Below are 6777 nucleotides of genomic sequence, written 5' to 3'. Positions count from 1 at the left end.
GGGGGCTGCCCCCGTGTCGCCTAGGGTAGGCGACGCGGGGGCCGAGCGGGAGCCTATTTTAAATATTCGTTGATGTCGGGTTGCGAAAGTTATTTAGATGACATAGGCCAACAAATATGATTCTATAAATTAGTCAAGTCGGAGACATGAAAAGCATCAGGATGAAACATGTACCTGGCATATAAGAAGTGTCGGCTGGACCCACACGCCGCTTACCGTGAGTTTGGGCAACACTCAGATTGAATAATGCGTATGTCACATTTGTAGCAGTCTCTAATTGGACTTTGTACCCGGCACATGTTGGGTGCGCCTTGCAATCATGTGCCTGTGCAGTATAAGCACAGGTCATCCGGGTGCCATGTACGTGGTACAAGAAGCCCAAGCACGGAGGGGTCTCAACTTCAAAACTGTACGTGCCAAGCACATGATCTGCAAGTACATGTGGCAGGCACATGATGCATATGTGTTGATCCGGATGAAAGGCAGGTGGGTGGCGGTCGTGCAATATATCAGTATTTAACCAATCACATGTTTCTTCTTTTTTTTGCGAGACAATCACATGTTTCATGATTATGTAAGACGAATATCCGGGTGTATGCTGGATCCACAATCTCCATTCATGTTATGGAGCAAGCAGTAGCCCAAAAAAATCATGTAACCATGGGTCTTACAGCAAATCAGAGCGGTGCAGATCGCCATTAGTAAAACATGCAAACCAATACGTGATATAGTTAACGGGGATGCATAGATGCAAACATCGCATAGCCACATACCACACGTAAGGGTATACCAGTTCCGGATTCACGAGGTTCACAAAGGATTCACGAGGTTGACAAAGTAGCAAGCGACGCCCACATATGCGACCGCGCAATATAGCACAGAACAATTCATATTCTATGCCCCAACCATACACTAGACACGGCATATGTGTCTTAAGACAGGATGCACACCCGGACGGCCATGGACGCAATCCCTGCACGTTTGTGGAACGTGATAACCACAAGATTATTTTCCTTCATTTCGAGGTGTATGACATACTTCCAAAAGCCTCCTTGAATGACGAGCCTGACATCTTTTGATTTCTTGAACGATGCCGTTACACGGGCTCCTCCATGGTCATGCAGAAGAATGATCCCTGAATCGTCCAAGACGCCAGCATTGCTCTCAATAAGATCAACGGCTTTCTTCGGGACCCTCTTCTCAAATGCAAACATCAGCAACACGTTGTGAGCGACCATCAATAAGCCGATAATGGAATACGAAACAACAAACGTAGATGTCACGGAAACGGGTATATGTTCACTAACCATGTAGCCATCTTTAATGTCGACGCCGTTCATCTTGTGCACAAAGATGCAACATACATCTTCCAAAGCCCTGAATGCACATCTAATCATCTTCTTCATCTCCGAATATCCAAAGCCCTGAATGCACATCTAATCATCTTCTTCATCTCCGAATATTCAAACTGATGTACCCCCCTGGTGTACACGCAATGGTCAACGAGTTCGCCCTTCATGAGGGATAGGCCATTCAAAGCTGGCCAATACATCAAGCTTATAAGCCAAAACACATCATGCACTGGAAGATAAATGTTCAAAAAATGAGATATATCACATATTTGCAGATTCAATGTGGTAGCCTTACCAAGATAAGGAACCATCCCTCTCGACATCCACAGAATCATCGTGATGAGTTTTCTTTGTCATTCTTGCCCTGAATATTTTTGCATGACACAAAAAAAGCGATTCAGGCACGCACAAAACTGAAGTACGTCACAGAATCATAGTGGGAATACAATGACCAGGAAAATATTACATACCGCGCATTGACACACCAAATCGTGCATGCTCATGTACTTGTTTGTATTAACTCTACATCTGCCAAGCCGAATGCCGAATCCGTGCTCCCATGAATACAAATTGTAAAAATCATAAGCTTCTTGGCATGAATCAAAGTTAGTTCCAACTACTGGCTCGAAGATTTCAGCGCCTTTACGACCATTCATTTCAAGCAGACGTCACTCGATGGCTGTCTTTGTGGACGGAGGTGTCCTCGTGTCAGGCCCATCAGCCCCAATATTCCTGAACATAATGTCAGCAATTTGATATCATTATGACACAAGCATACTAATTTATTAGAAAGTAATCATCAATGTTATCATACATTTGTTTTTTATAGACCGCGTTTTTCTAGTAAGACTAACAACTTATGTATCCAGGCACGTGCCAGCAAGATATCTGAATAATAACCCTAACGCAACCATGAACATGCCGCATCAGGACACTAACATTGAATTGAATTACTGATTTTTCTATATCTGTACTGAATATGAGAGGAAACAAGGCTATCGAAAAACTTGATGAACTCTTTGTATTTTCTCAATCATGGGCCATACGATCCAATCAGTTGTGCACTAATGATGTATCTTGGTAGACAGAAGTTTACCTTTTCTTCCATCCAGGCACAATATAGCGTGCCCAGAATCACCAATAGGTACATCTGAATTAAGATCGGAGCCGTAGGCACATGTATTCGCACCCCTCAATGTCGCCGGAGGCGTTACTAGTCCCAGGTGCGCACTGAACAATCGAGAACAATTATAAGAGAACATGCACCAGCTCGAAACTGCGATTCTTGGATCCGACGCAATGAAATTGTATATACTTACTTGGAGTATGTCGTCTCGTCCACGGCATGAGCAGCATCCTGTATGCTTGGCTCCAGGATAGATCCGCCCCCGCCCCCCTTTCATCGATCTGCCGGTCTGCGAAGAACGGATCGCCGGCGGTCGAGTTGGATCTGTGGTCCGGCACAGAATAAATAAGGAAAGGGGGATCAGGATCTCAATGGGGAAACTTGAAAACGAAAAAGCCGCATCCCTGACGAGCGTTTCAACTAGTACTCCCTCCGGTCCTTTTTAGTTCGTATATAAGATTTGACTGAAGTCAAGCCTCGTAAAGTTTGATCAACTTTATAAAAAAAAGTGTCAACATTCCCAATCTGAAATCAATACCACTAGATGTATCATGACTTAAAGTTTCATATTATATAACTTTAGCATAGCATATGTTGATATTTTTTCATATAAATACGGTCAAACTTTATGAAGTTTGACTTCAGAGGATTCTAATATGCAGAGTAAAAAGGACCGGAGGGAGTATGATACGTACCTAACCCCATCCGCCGGAGAGGTCCCCGTGGCGGAGAGCGCCGGCGCCATTGAATCGCCTCCGTGCACAAAATCCATTAGGCCTTCCACTATATAGGCCAAAAGAGGTGCCAAATTGACTTCTGGCTCCGATATCCGGTGCCCTCACGTTGTGAGGCCGGTGCCCCAACAAAATTTTCATGGCACCGGAGCAAGTAGGAGCACCGATGCCCAATTCCTCCAGCCAATAAAATACTATTAACTCTCAACTTTGAACAGCAAATGTCTTCTCTCTCTTTGCTCAATACACAGCAGCGTGGTGTACTTGTTTATCATATGGGTCCCAGAATCTTTTTCCTGCCAAAGCCCTACGCTGTGAGATCGATGCCTGAAAAGCAATTTTAGGCACCGGTGATGAGGTGGCTGCCTTTTGATGTATTTGGCACCGGCTACGTTGTGGAAGGCCTTAGAGCGCAAGTCAACAGAGGAAGCAGGGATCTGTGTGGGGAGAGAGGTTAGTAGTATTCACGGGTCCGCATCGGTATGCAAGGCGGGCAGATAGAAGACAAGAAAGTGCTGGCCTACTGCTGCAGTTGTTACCCTACGACTACAGGGACTGTGGCATACATCTGTCACGGTAATGTGTGCACTAAAACACCATCCCGTGACGGGCATCTCGAGGAAAAGCGCACCACTTCGACCGCTACGATAGCGCGGCCCTGGTGCAGGTGTTCAAAAAATCCGCGTCCGGAGCAGATCGATGGAGCCGCCAGGGTGTTTTTCCAGACCACGAGGCCGAGGTAGTTGCATCCAGATCCAAGCAGCCACTGGCCGCCCTCGGTTCCGACGGCGTGGTGAGCTCGACAACGACTACCCCTCTGCCAGCTAGTCCAATCTCTCTCCCACCTCGATCATGACTGTTCGACTGCGCAATGCCTGACCCGTCCTCTCTGCGACACTATGCTCTTTCCACACTCGCAGCGTCCACCACCACAACATGCTTCCTCCGGACGGATCATAAGGATGGCGTGCAATGGTGGCCGGATCGACCCACAGACCACCCCTTCCGCCTCAACACCAGCAAAAAAACGCGTCAACAACGGAGCTCGACTGCACCTTGTGCCGGCATAGGTGGAGGCCACACTGCGGGTCATGAGAGATGGACGATGAGAGGCGGCCGAGGCTACCGTGTCTCAAGCCAGTGCAGGAGATGCTCCTGCTCGGCGGTCCAGCTAACCTCCGCGTCACGGCTGTCTCCGGCGCGCTGGGTGGACATTCGTATGTCTCCCCAGCCCCAGGCACTCAGGCAGCCTCGCCGCGGTGCACGCGCGGACAAAGGATTGGAGCCGCTGCCGCGAATCCTTAGCTGCTGGGGGAAGGGAGCTGATGTACGCTCGCCTCCTGCACGAACGGGAGCCCTGCTCTTTCACGAGTTAGGAACCTCCGCGGCGGCAGTCGAGCCACACAGCGGGGCAAAGCAGTGGAGGGAAGGGGGGTGCAATGGTGAAGCGGGGCCTTGAACCTGTTAATGAAGTGACGACTGGAAGCGGCAGCGCCATCGGCGGCTGGACGGGTGGACAAGGGCGTGGCGCAAGATGTCTGATCTCTGATGACGGACGAAGAAGAGAAAGGGGATTTTTTTTCCCTTACCCACATGTGGGCCCTTAATTCCTGATTGTTTGTTGTTTACAATCTACTTAGAGCTGCCGAATAACCAGGGTTAGTTCGTTTCTTGATCAATCCTGTGTGAGATTAAAATGCTTTGTGCCTTTTTACGTGTTTTCTCTTCACAGAGAATGTGATATACGGATATGCATATGTTGGTCTATGGTATTTGCTCACACACTTTGTCTATACATCTTGATAAGTACTCCCCTATTTCTGCTATTAATCTACAAGTTTTTAGCATGAGTCATATGTTGTGTAAATCCGCATTCTTGCTATATCTTGAATTGTCACATTGTCTTACTATATTCAGGATTCAACTTAGGAGAGTGTACAGAACATGCAGCTCTGTATTGTTTCCGGTGTATGTTGGCCATGCATCGGATATCACTCAGTTTCTAGGAATTTTGAGATGGCATGTAAGCTTCTCCTATTTTATGTATTTTTACTTTCTCGAAATCTCTTTATTAATACCAATCGTGATTCTATTTCTGCCTGATGACTTACTATCATATTGTTTTAGCAAAGAAACCGACAACCAAGGAGAGAAAACTATAGGCCTTTTTTGGTTCATAGGATAGGATTATCGTAGGAATATGAATTTTGTAGGAAATGAGATAATATGTATCTCAAATCCTATGAGTAGGAATAGGAAACGAGATGCCATTTGATTGATATCAAAGGAATTTTTTCATTGAGTCTAGGCTCATTTTTATTTTTCTATGAAATGTGAAGGATAGCAACCAATCCTACGTAGGAATAGGAATCCATTCCTATGAACCAAAGGACTCTAATGAAAAAAAATCCTATAAGAATCCTATCCTCTAGAATTCCTATGAAATTCTTCCAAACCAAAGGAGGCCAAACAAGAGAGATGTATGAAGATGTTGGTGTCTCATCAAACATGTATTGTGTACGGACTTTGTGGAATAATGAAGTAGAAAACTATCAAATACAAAGGTTGTGTCCCAGCAGTAACTAGGATTTTTTTAGTGAAAGCAGTAACTAGATTTGATTTAGTTGAGTGACAAATAACACAGCTGAGGCCCTATCTGAGAATGTATATATTTATGCAAGAATGACACCTGGTACTTTTAATTATTTTTTGCTATTTTGCAAATTTATCTGGGTGCTAAACTATTTTGTATTTTTAAGCATGTATTTACTTATTTATCCCGTTGCAACGCACGGGCATATGTGCTAGTATAATATACTAATTTGCACTCTTCTAGTGCTGCAAGACCGTTGAAGATGCTAGTCTTCGATAGGACTAGGTCTTCTCTCTATTCTGGCACTTCTACAGTCCAGCCCATATGTACTACCTTCCTTTGATAATGTTGCATACATAGAATAGATCTGATCTAAGTCTTGTTGAGTACTTTGGATGAGTACTCATGGTTTTTTGCTTCCCTTTTTCCCCATACCCGAATGTTGTGACCAGACGACGGAGCTCCGGAGCCAGCTGACGATTACGGCTACTACTACTACCCCACTCGGGAGTACTACTACGAGGAGCCCTCCGACGACTAGGAGTAGTTTTGGAGGCACCTAGGCAGGAGGCCTGCGCCTTTCGATCTAGTGCTTTTGTTTTGCCCCGCCTTCTTAAAGGCCTATCTGTTTAACTTATGTCTGTACTCAGATATCTAATGCTTCTGTTGATGCTTGTTTGAATCAAGCTTATGTATTCGAGGCCTCAAGGCCCTGGCTTGTAATATAAAGCTTGTATGACTTTTATTTGTGTTTAGAGTGTGTTGTGATATCTTCAAGTGAGTCATTAGGTTTGATCGTGTGCATTTGCATGTATTATTAGTGCATGATTGAGCCGGGGCATCACAGTTGCTGTGACAACAAAACCTTAGTTTAACACGGATGAACCTCCATCGATTTTAGTTTGGCACTTCTCATCGGATCGCGGACCAGTTCTTGCTTGTTATGATGGTCGGTTTTCGGCTTTCTCCACT

The sequence above is a fragment of the Triticum dicoccoides genome, chromosome 2A, assembly GCF_002162155.2.
Source record: "Triticum dicoccoides isolate Atlit2015 ecotype Zavitan chromosome 2A, WEW_v2.0, whole genome shotgun sequence".
NCBI lineage: Eukaryota > Viridiplantae > Streptophyta > Magnoliopsida > Poales > Poaceae > Triticum > Triticum dicoccoides.
This window is presented reverse-complemented; position numbering follows the sequence as displayed.